This window comes from Prosopis cineraria, unplaced genomic scaffold (assembly GCF_029017545.1).
Source record: "Prosopis cineraria cultivar Desert tree isolate PC_DT_omini unplaced genomic scaffold, ASM2901754v1 PC12, whole genome shotgun sequence".
Classification (NCBI taxonomy): domain Eukaryota; kingdom Viridiplantae; phylum Streptophyta; class Magnoliopsida; order Fabales; family Fabaceae; genus Prosopis; species Prosopis cineraria.
Window position 1 is genome coordinate 4,672,733 of NW_026555343.1, and position 13,106 is coordinate 4,685,838.

Sequence of the window (13,106 nt, forward strand, 5' to 3'; positions counted from 1 at the left end):
ATTACATGGATGGATGTAAAAGTAATTAGACTGTTAACTTTGACCTAACACTGTTAACTTTGACCATTAAATACTGACTGTACATGCCACGTGTCAGTCTTTGTTGACGTTGACAAAAAAAGAGGGCAAAAATACCCACAAAGTCATCGACCAAGAGCAAAAATACCCGTAACGTTACTAGAGTTGGTACAAAAGTGACCAATACATTCAATCCCTTAAATGTTAACTGTTTAGTTAACTCCTAAGCAAAAGTTGACTATTTTTTTACTGGTGTAAACAAAAAATATTTCAAGATAAATTTTTACGGACGTTGATCAATCATTATATGAGTATCTATAATATTACTTTCATAGGTGCAATGTGACTAATCCATCAAAATCAATGTCATATGGTTTCTTTTCATTATCACACATCTCGCCTCCTTCCTTTCTTCCCATCCACTCATTTTTCTTGTCTGCAAAACCTGATATTTAAAATAGTGAGATAGGTGGTTCAAAATCGAAGATCGACACTAAGCACGTCTAGCTTAAGAATATTGTCACAACCTTAAGCAATTACATTCACGATAGATTCAAAATTTTCAAATGATTTTCACCACTGCTGTAAAGAAACAAGCAATTTAATTTGATATTCAGTCAAAATAACATTTTCTCACATGATATTTATACAATAATCGATTAACTTCTAGAGAATTTTATCTAAAAATATTTTTTGTCCACATCAATGAAAAAATAGTGAATTTTTACTTAGGTGTTAACTAAACGGTCAACATTTAAGGAATTGGATAGATTGATCACTTTTGCATCTACTCTAATGGCGTTATGGGTATTTTTGCTCCTGGGTGATAATTTTGTGGGTATTTTTTTCTCCTTTTTTAGTCTACGTTAGCAAAAACTGACACGTAGCATGCACAGTTAGCATTTAATAATCAAAGTTAATGGTGTTAGGTCAAAATTAACAATCTAATTACTTTTACACTTATCCATGTGACGTTATGAATATTTTTACTCTTGTTATCACTTTAAGATATTAAATGTCTATGACTGACTACTTTATAAGTATTTTCATTCTTTTACCCAAAAAAAAATTACATCAAATAACACTTTAAAAAAAAATCAAAAACATGGGTGATGATAGGCCGCGCTACATTGTAGCTGAGGAAGACAAATGTATCCGTCAAGCTTAAAGAAAATTACAATAAAGGTATACATGCATTCTAATATTTTACACTTCTTAATTCAATTTTAAAAAATTTTGGGTTCAAATTTTTTTAATTATTTTTAAATTATTAATTTTAGCACTAGATCAAGATTCTGATACAGTCAGTGACGGTGACTTTCAAGAAATTTGGGATTATATATTGTTTTTTAGTGGGATATATCATCCAATTTTCATGCCAAGATTTTTTTGAAGAATTATTATTGAGACCGACAAGGCCTACAGGTAATAAGGAAAAAAATGAAAATATGTATTGTCGGTTAGTGGATTGGAATTCAATGCGTAAGGGGATTCTTCAAGACAATGAAACACGTCCACACACACACACGCATGATGAAAGCACATACGAGATTTGGGGTTCAGTGAAAGACCTGTGGTACTTCTTGTGGCGCAAGGATAACATTATTTCAAATAGAATTGTCTTCTATTACAATCAATAATTTAAAAATTGAAACAAATTAAGTGATCAAATTATCTAATGATTAGATTTAAATTAAAAAATTATTTTTATAATTGACCACATTGAATTGAAGTTGAACCATGAGTAAGCCAAGAACTAAAGTTTAACCAAAAACTGAAGCAGTTTTTAAAAAATTAAATAATTATAAACATAATATTAAAAAAAGTTTAAAATTTTAAAAAGCTAAAAAAATTCAAAAATTAAATTCTACTAAAATTTAATTTTTTTATAATTCATATGTATAAAATAGGATTTGAGATTATTTTTCTATAAAAATATTGATAATTATATATACAAATATAAATACTTTTAAATCTATTCATCTATAATTTAATTAAAATTTACCTATATTTGATAAGTTATAAAATCATAATTTTAATATTATTAATTTACAGTTATGTTATATCATTTTATTAACATATTATAAATTTTTTCTCATATTTATTTTATATACACATTTAATATTATTTTTAATTAGTACATTACCAGTTAGACTATTGATTTAACTCGATTGAACCATGTGGATAGTGAATCGCTTGCTTTTCTGATTCAATGTCTGATTCACTATTAAAAACATTGAGTGTAATAATATTAATGACGACGATGATGATAATTCCTTCCATGTATAATTTAAAATATTTTTAAAAGCTTTACTTGGTATAAAATATTGGTTATTGAGTAATTCTTATAATTTTTTTGGGATTAAGGATAAAAAAATCCCTAAAATGTATACAAAATATCATAAATAATTATAAATTCAATTAAGACTTATTTATATCTCTCAATCACAAAAAAAATTTGTTTTACTACCCTGCCATTCCTTCTGTTTATTTTTTTACTAATGGGGCTCATTTTTAAAGTTTTTTAATATTTGTTATTGTAAAATATTGTATAACAAACCCACATCACTTTGTTTTATATATTTTTTATCCTCTCGCTCTCTCTCTTCTCCCCCTCCCCCTCCCCCACATAAGACTAAGGGTCTGTTTGGTTGGAGGGGAGGGGAGCGGAGGAGAGAGGAGGAGGAGGGGAGCCTCTCCCCTCCTTTAGTTAGGATGACTCTCTTTAAAACCTTCCTTTTAAATTGGGAGGAACTCTCCTCTCCTTTTTTTAAACTAAACAGGCTCTAAAAAAATTATATTCTACTAATATTGGCTCTCCCCTCTCTCTCCTATCCCCCATTTCCTCATTCTTCATCAATCCCCATCACCATCTTCCTCCTCTGCAACATTTGATGTCACTCTCAGTTGCGTTATCCTTGTCCAAATATGCATGTTCCCCTCTCTCCCCTCCCCCTCTCTCTGCAACTCTCATATGCTCTTCCTCGTCTTCTTCTTGACTCGCTCGCAGCAACTCCTGATGGCCTCCCTCCCTCAGACGCCGACGCCGACGCAACACACCCCTTCTCTCTGCAAGCCCACTGGCACCACTTGCTTCAACCCCTTCCTCAAGCACCGTCACCTTCCTACTCTCTGTCTTCATCATCAGCCCATCAAATCCTTTACTGCTCCTTCTTCTTCCTTCACCACTTGCTTGAATGACAAAGACACGAGTTGCATGCATTGTATATATGTATATGTATATATATATATATATAATATTTGTGTGTGTGAGAGAGGATGTCAGAGAAGTGACCTAGCGAAATCCCTGCCCTTGTGAAAGCTTCTAACGCTGGAGTTCTTGCTACTAGTTAACAAGCTTGTGCCAATCCATGTGAACGGGAAGGGTTGAGAATTGAAGATGGGGGAGAAGAGAGGGGGAGGTCGACTACACTGAGGTGCAGATGATCTCTATTCCTTGCTCATGTCGATAAAGAGATGGAGGGAGAGAGAGGAGACGAGAATGGACGACGGGGGAGAAGAGAGAGGGGGAGAGTGGTGGCGACAGATATGTAGAGGAGCGGAGAAGGCGACGAAGTGGGGGGTGAAGTTTGGAGTTGCGGTTGCGGAGAAGAAGATAGGAGAGAGAATGTGGGAATAAAAATATTAAAAAAATTGTGAGTCCCACTAATTATAAACAGACGTTCAATATATTTAAGTGAAGATGATGAAAAATAAAATCGTTTAAAGTTAAGATATATAAATAATCTTTAATTAAGTTATAATTATTTACAACTTTTCATATATATTTCAGCAATATTTTTATCCTTAACTACTTTTTTTTATCAACTATACTATACTATTACCATACTTTATTTTTTATTTCTTTTGCAAAAATGATTTTTTGAAATTTCAAGTGTAATTATTAGATCACTTTAATAGGGTATTCAACGTAAGGTATAATTTAAAAATTTTATAATTTTTTTAAAAATTAAATAATTATTTTTTTAGAATTATAAATTGATTATTAATTATTAATTATTAATATCATACTAGCAGAGGGAGCATTTTAATAGCGCGGCAACACATGTTGGCCAATATCTCAATGATTGTGGGAGGTTAGTTATCTTTATTTATGCCATTACATAATTAGAAATTTTTCAAAACAAATAAGAAATTTATAGCTTGTTTATTTTGTTCCTTTCTTAAAAAAATTATAAATCAATTTTTTAAAGATTAAACTTTAAACCAAAATTAAAAGAAAATCTATTCAATTCTGTTAATTAAAAAATCAACTTATAGTAATAACTGTCAATGATTAATTGTAATGGTTTATCTCATGATAGTGACTGGTCATAAATAACTGTAGTTATTAATAATAAAAAAAACGAAAACAATTCGATGATTTTTTATTTTTTTTTGTTTTTTACAAAAAAAAATTTTTAAAATATTTGAATTTAAAACATTTACTCAAACAATTTTTTTAAAATTTTAAAAACAGATAAATGATTTTTGAAAATAGAAATCAAAAGGCCCTTAATTTTTGTGTCTCGTGAAGGAAGGAGAAGGGTAATTATGGAATAAGAGGGACGGCAAGAGAAGAAGAAGGAAGGAAGGGACATAAGGGTAAATAAGGACAAAGGAGGGGGCAGGAGAGGGGAGAGGGGAAGGCGTTGGGTGGTTGGTAGAGAAGGGAGGGGGGGCACCGACGAAACGGTGATTGGATGGACGGCCTCATAACTCCAATTAGATAACGTCCCGCCAACCCCTTCCCCACTTTTTGTTTTATTCTCTTCTTAGTCACAAAAAAGGTGGGCTCAATCCCACGTCTTGGTTCTTCAAGCTCAAATTACCTCTTGCAGCTCTATTTCATTATAAATTAATTACCTAATAAAATCTTTACATTCATCCAACATGCTTTACACTATACGAGTCATTCACTTACCTATCAAAGCCACTTCTAATATATACTCCGTCCTTTCAAAAATATATTCTATCAAGTTTGAATTATAAGGCGTTTTTCTTTAAATATTTGTGATGTGTTTTTACTTGAGAGTGCTAGAGGAACATATTCTCAAACAACGCAATCAACCTTGTGAGTTCTCGAGATTCTTTAATGCAATTTTCCTAGATGTGAATGCTTAAAATTAAAGGAAATGAATAAATAAAAAATGGAGAAAAATGGGATGTAAGGTTACACTAATCCATCATTATCTTCCAAAGCTAATGTATTCATAGGGCTAACCTAATTGAATTATCAGGTTTGCAACATTTTAAGGGTGGAATCCCTAGTTTTCATGATTTTTAAAATGCTCTAATATATTATTACAAGTTAAAAATCAAGGTAAAAAATATATACAAAAGCATGTGATTTCAAAAATATTTGAAGCATTTGCAAGTAGAATGGAAAATAACTTTTCAACATAGCAACATAGGGATGCACCATAGCACACCATCCTCTACGCCTTGCACTATGACGTATTGTATGAATTTAACAGTAATTTTATTGTCAAATGATAGCTTTCAAGGCGAATTTCAACTCATTCCATTTCTCCTTTTAATGCTTGATTAAGGTGATTTAGATGTTTATAGAAAGTTTTATTCAAAATTTAACTAATAACATTGGTTTACTCATATACCATATCTCATTAAAGAATTGGACACCCATTTGCAAACTCTTTTTTCAAACTCATAAACACATGAGGGTATCCCATTTCGTTTTCAAGTGTCAAAGCTTATACATGCCTCTTAGACTACACTCAATAGATTATATAGAACTGGTGCAATACACCACAACAGTTCAATCACACATATAACACATTTTCATTGCTTAATTCCTTAATCACAAAAATATAAAGGAGAGCTAAATTACTATGGTAATCATATTTCTCTTTTACAATGATTCACAACATAATATCATATTTACACAAATATTTTGGCCCTATTTAGACATTAATATTTAATGTACAAATACCCTAGGGCTTAAAATATGCTAGTTAATTAAAAACATCAAATAGTACAAGTAATCAATACATTGCACTTCTAGTTGGCAAATTATGAATCAAAAAACACATAATAAAATCTACGAGAGGCCTATAATTAGGATTTATCATAATCCTATGCCTCAAGTCATTTTTCCTGATCCTAATCCAATGAACTAGCCCTTATAATATTAAGAGCAATATTTTTAAAATCAGACTGGATATTAAATTAGAAATGCTAATAGTTTATGGTTTGCATGTTCCAACCAGGATGGACCAATAGTTAAATTGATAACATAATAATTAAATAAAAATAATATTAAATGTATGTATAAAATAAATATAAGAAAAAAATCTATAGTGTGTTAATAAAATGATATAACATGATAGTAAATTAATAATATTATAAATTATAATTTTATAATTTGTCAAATATAGGTAAATCTTGATTAAATTAGATATGAGTAGACTCAAAAATATGTATATTTATATCTATAACTGTCTATAGTTTTATAAAAAGATGGTTTTAAATCATATTTTATACATGTGAATTATTCAAAAATAAATGACTTTTAGTAGGATCTAATTTTAAAATTTTTTTTATTTTTTTAAATTTCTAAGCTTTTTTTTAATATTATGTTTAAAACCACTTTGATTTTCAATTCAAATCTGATTTTCAGCTTAATAGCAGCTCAACTCCTATCCACTTTGGCTCAATTATAAAAATAATTTTTTGGTCCAAATTGAGTAGTTCAGTTTGATTTTTAAATCATTATTGAAAAGAGAAGAGAGAGTATAAGCGCTCAGTAATCAAGGTAAATATAGCCTATACAATTGCATGTCAATCAATTATAATAATGCAATGACAAATAAAAATTTTATAAGGTTATGTTCATTTCACAAGTTATTCCAAACCATAAAACTAACAACCATGTAGCCAAGTGCATTTTTAAGTTTTATTTCACATTTACAATATATGTCAAATTTCACAAGGGAGCACAATACTAACAATCATGTATCCCTATCATAATTATGAGAATTGCAATAATAACAATCATGTAGTCATATAATTATTACATGATCAATGCCATCGTTATACCTTATTGATACTTCTGACATGAAACCGATGGCTATTTGGTGGGCTATGCCCATAAATTCAAACTACCTAAGCCTTTTACTTGTGAGAAGTTACTCGGTCAAGGGTACTATACAGTCTACACTCACTTATAAGGTATAATTTTTTCTAATAATAACAACCATAGGGTGTCGTACCCTACATCTAGTCTCCTCATGAACTAATGAAGAGTAGTTAAGTTTGAGTCTCTTAATGAACAAGTAGGACAATTCCTCAACAAATAGTAAAACAATGGCTATTTCTCGATTTCAATGGTTAGTGACCTAGCTAGGTTTCAATTTTAATGATAAGTAATCAATACCATGTGAATTTTATCGCCACTCATTTCCCTAAACGAACTCTCCGCATAAAAGATCATCCTATGCACATAACATCAACACATAGGATGCAATTTTATTAACATCAATCTCACCATATCATGCTTATGACTTTCATAAATGCAATCATGCTCAACACATAAATTAGTTCACAATTTTTCCTTTTTACTATGATCATATATATATGCATATCATTTTCATCAATTCAAAGTATATCCTTACAAATGTCTCATAAACTTATCAAATTGCCATAATTTGCATCAAAAATAAGTTATAATTATCATGCGGTTTTCAAACAAATTCTTTCCACATATAATCAACTAAACAAGCAAACATACAAGCTAAATTTTTTTCAATTATCTCAAATTTTTGAGAGATTAAAAGTTCACCCCTCAAAATAAATTCTTCCAAGCTTTACTTGGATCAAATGGTGCCGAATGGTGATTAAGCTACAATTGATCACATCAACTGTTATTAATATCTTTATTAGGATAATTGACAACACCTAACTTAACATCCCAAAGTTCTCAAACTCTCACATATAAGCATAATCATTGAGATAATTAGTTCCCTTTTACTCACATTAGCTTCATTAAACTTTTATACTACAATTTATGGAATTTAACTCCTCTAAATAACCTCATTTATGGCTATTTTTAGTTATTAATGGCCTTCCAACTACTAAAACTCACAAAGCCATAAATACAAAGTTTAAATAACTTAAACAACTCTCATTAACTCTATTTAAGTTAATGAATTTTAAGCCATAACATCTATAAAACAAAAATTATCTTTACTAAACAAACCATAACTCAAAACTTTAAGAAAAATGGAAAAGAAAGGAAGGAAGAAACTTGGTATACTAACCTTAGGTTTAATCAAGTTTTAAATTACTCCTAATAGAGCTCCACATGCCTTCTTCATCTTCCTTCTAGTTTCTTTCTATTTTTTAAGCTGATTCACGCTCTTTTTACTATCAAAATTTAACCATAAGGTACAAAGAGCTCTATTTCACCCTTTAATGACTCGTGCGCCACGACACAAGACGTGTGTGTCGCGGCAAGTGACACAAGACGTGGCTCTTTCCTTTGTTTTTCTCCCTTCTTAAAGTCCAAATGTCCCAACTCCACTCTCAACCCAATCTTAAGGCTGAAATTGCAATCCAAAACATTTGTTAGAACTCTTTAACCACATATCACATTAAATTACTTAATTACCTTCATTTAACTTAAGTAAATCAAGGTTAATTTTTCAAAGTGTTACATAGAAGACTTGCATGGTGAGTGTAGATATAATATTGATAATGATATAAGAAAAATTATAGAAAATATATGATAAAAAATAAAAAAAAGGGCACTAGCGTGCTATTACTATCATTCAGCCAAGAGTTGATGCTTCCTGTTGCTAGAGAATTCACTGTTCTCTATTAAATATGCGATGTTCTAAGAGAACTACGTCAAATTTGTTAAAAGGAAGAAACATATGGTTTTGTCAAACCAAGTTTTGAAGCAATTGAAATGCTTCTAAGTTTATTAGAGTTGGAATTGTTCAAAAGACTGAAGAGAGCTTGTATATGTAGCTTGCTTTCCCTTTTATAGGCACATGGCGACAATGTCCCTTGGCTCCCTCCACCTTTCACTTTTTAAGCCCATTATTTGTAGGTACTCTTAAAGTTTCTCCACTCTTGCCTCCTTGTCAAAGTGGTGCGTTGATGGTTTTCAACTCCCATGACTTCTCTCCTTCTACACGACCTAGTTGGGTTTAGACCAAATTTACTATTTTTAGCCCAAATAGTTGGGCTCAGAGCGAAATTCACATTTTAGCCTAAGCACCAACTAAACCTTGATCCAAAACATAATATACTTGGTATGTTTAGAAATTCCTTTTCTTCTCTTACCTTTATATTTATTAACTTGGTTTTTTGGGTATAGCATGGGAATTTAACACTTCCTTCTCACTTTTCATAATAATAAGAAAAATATTAGTGGTTAGCTTTTATATTCTCTTGCTAATTTAATTCATTTGGTAGTTGGAGCTAAGGGTAAAAAGAAAAAATTATGATATATTTTTTATAAGAATAAAGATATAATTAAATTTCATTTGTATATGGATTATAATTGAAACCTATTTACAATTTGAATCGGAAGAATTAATATATTTTTAATTGAGTTACACCCCAACAAGTTGTTTACAAATCTCCCAGTTGGAGTGCTTACCTCTCTTCCAAAATTCCATAATCAAATAGGGTTTGAAAGTTTGCATAGAAAGTTCAATTTTCTAACAAATTAAATATGTTTCAAGACTTTGAATGATGGGAATATTTATTTGAATATATACAATATGTTTGATACTTTGATTTCATGTTGGGAATCATTCAAACAATAGTTGTAGTGGCTTTTAACATAAAACCTGATGCAGATTATCAAAACTTATTTGAATTATAAGAGTCACTGTATATAAATAACAATAAAGGAAATATTTAATGTAAAAATAAGATCTAACCTTTCTTTTTTCACCCCTTTGTGTGCACTCAGGTTGTTCTGAATGCATGATCATAGAAAATCTCATATCAATTCAGTAGCTAATGAAGCTTTCTTAATGATCTCGTGATTGTTCAATTAAACAAAGGAAAAATTATAAAGAGGCTTCAAAAAAAGAATTTAATTACTAATAAATTCCATTTTCAGTAGGATTCACGCGTTAGTCTCTAATATATTTTTTTGATAGAGGGGATCCATTAATATTTAAATTTTTATCCAGGATCTATTTATAATTTTTCTTGAATAAAAAAAAATCAATGCTGTCAAAGTTTATATATGAAAGCTCTTTCCCCTCCTTTCACACTCTCAATCAACAATTCAACATGCAATAGAATAGTGGTATGTTTGGTAGGAGGTAATTGAAAGGTGAGAAATAGAAGTGGAAGTAAAACTCAAAATTTATCCCCTAAGGTTGGTATGAAAAGGCTTTTTTAAGAAATGAATTTCACCGAAAAAAAATTTATTCTATTTTCATTTGCATACCGAACACTTTTTTAAACATTATTTTTATTTTTATTTGTGCTTTCACTTTTACTTTTATTTTTACTTCTACTTTTATAAAAACTTTTTCTTTATATCAAATAAGGCACATGAGTTTTTCAAGATATCTTTAATTTCTTTTAAAATTAAAGCCAGGATTCCTTTATAGAGTTCTACTTAATCCAACCAATCATAATCATTTTTGACAAGTACTTACATACCGACAACTAACAAAATCTCTACATTCATAGTAAAATTTGATCCGACAATCATAAATTTTTATTAACTAAATCAATCTTTGCTAACTCAGCTTTTTCAATTTAAACTCCAACTTTCAAGGAATTATATGTATGTAAGAGAGAGAGAGAGAGCTCGCTTTCTTTATAATTTTTATAATGCAAAATCTTGTGTTTAAATAGTTAATTCCTCTCCTATTAGGATGAATACATTTTGATATTTATTACATTTTTTAATTTGTAAATAATAACCTTAAAAATAAATACTAGAATGAAGAGAGGGAAGGATTTGAATTTAGTGAGTGATGTTAGTCTACTCACTCAATGAGCATCTCAATTATAACAATTGAATTTTATAAATACTTAAAAATTATCAAAATACATCTTCCCCTTAAAAATTTATAACAATTCTCATGCTTGAAGTATTTTTTTATATATACTGTAGCTTTCAAAAATTTAAAATTTAATGCCTTTTAAATATTATATAATAAATTATTTTATAATCATTCAATCAATTATTATCGTATTACTTGAAATATTAATTGAATGAGCTGGTGAAGAAAATAGAAGAGTTAAAAAGACAGAGCAACAGAAGAAGCGGCGTGAATAAATGGTGGTAGGAATATTATGAGGGAGACAGAAAAGTGGGGCCACGTGGCTGGCATCCACAGAAAAAGCAACAGTGAGGTTCATGCGGCCCCCTGCTTCCACTGCTAGAACCTGAATGCCTTTTGGGCTTTTCGCGTTCAATTAACACGTGCTTCCTGTTACAATATTTTTAAAAATAAAGAGAAATTTTTTAAAAAGTGATTTTTTTTAAACAAATAAAGGAATTTTTGTGGAGGGTTGATCTAGGGAGCTATAATCAAGATATTGAAAACATTATCAGTTATTAAATCAATTAATATGAAAAATTAAAAGTTAGAAATTAAGGGTTCAATGAGAGTCAAATTGATAATAATAAAATAATATAATTTAAATAAAAATATATTTATTTATATCGAAGTCTTGATATTTTATAGTGACACACAACAATAATTCTAAAAATAATAAAACACAATAATATTTCTATATTTTTTTTAAAAAATAAGGTCAATTAAATAATAAGATATTTTTCTTGCGCCTACCATCTCCTCATCTAAAATCTTCATGTTAACGGGTATGACTTTTCCATGCTTGTGTCTCCTACTATCACGTCAAAAATGGATGTATGGCATATGTTGTGTGCATATTAATTACAGGCACAAACATGGAAATATACAATGGGTTTTTTGCATAACCAAATTTTCTAGCTTTTTATCCTCTCTCTCTCTCTCTTTTTTTTTGGGGAATCACACTATGGTGTCTTCTTTCTTTCTTTCTTGTTCATCTCCTTCCCTCTTCTTTCTTCATCTTCTTCTCTTCTTCCATCTTCTTTTGCTGGGTAAGCAGATAAGCAGCACCAAGAGACACAGTGTGAGACAAGCAATTGCTCGAGGACGACGGACGGGGCCCAAGAAGATATTGAGAGGACAGAGGAGAGAACAGAAGCACAAGAGGAAGATCGAAGAACTCAATCTTTTCGTTTAAGGCTTCAGGCTTCTGCATTCTTCTGCTACGTTTCAGACTTTCAATAATTTTTTTTTATTTTTGTAGTTTCTAAAAGTCAGAATATTAAAGAAAATCAACCCGCCCAGCTTGCTTAAACCGTATTTGGATGGGTTGCTCTAGGTTAATCTTGAGTCAATTGAGTTAACTTAAGCTGCATGGAAATGAAAATATGGACTAGACACATATGGCTAAGTTGCTAGTTTACTAATTCCATCTGATTTTAAAAACAAATGGTTATAATCACTAAAGTAATGTTTCTTTCATTTTTAAAGATTACTTTGAAAAGTTATAAAACTAAAAGATGTTACTTGATAAAATAAAATATTATAATTTCATTTCATGTAAACTCTACATATTAAAAGAATATTACTTTTTATAAAAAATTATTATAAAGAACTCTTGTTGAACATTTTTTCTATATCAAATTATAAGACAATTTAAAACAAATTACACGTATCAATACAATTCAATAATGATACTTTACAAACTTTCTTTTTTAAAATAAATTTATAAACTTTTAAAAATAATTTTATACATTTAATCATTACACTATAATATTATTTTAATTTTCTCTTAACTTGAAGGGTAATGTTGGAACAATATCATTAATGTCAAATTATCTAATATTTTAAGATAACAAAATACCTCTATAATTGTTTTATAATTTGAGACGAGGAGAGAATATTAATTATTAAACTATGTTGATTTATAAGATTATGACTTTTACCCTAAGTTTGGATGAGGAGAAAAGTAGTGAGAAGAGAAAATTGGGAGGGGAGCAGGAAACTCCCAAAAATAATAAAATTTTGGAACTTTTTTTGGTAGTGTTT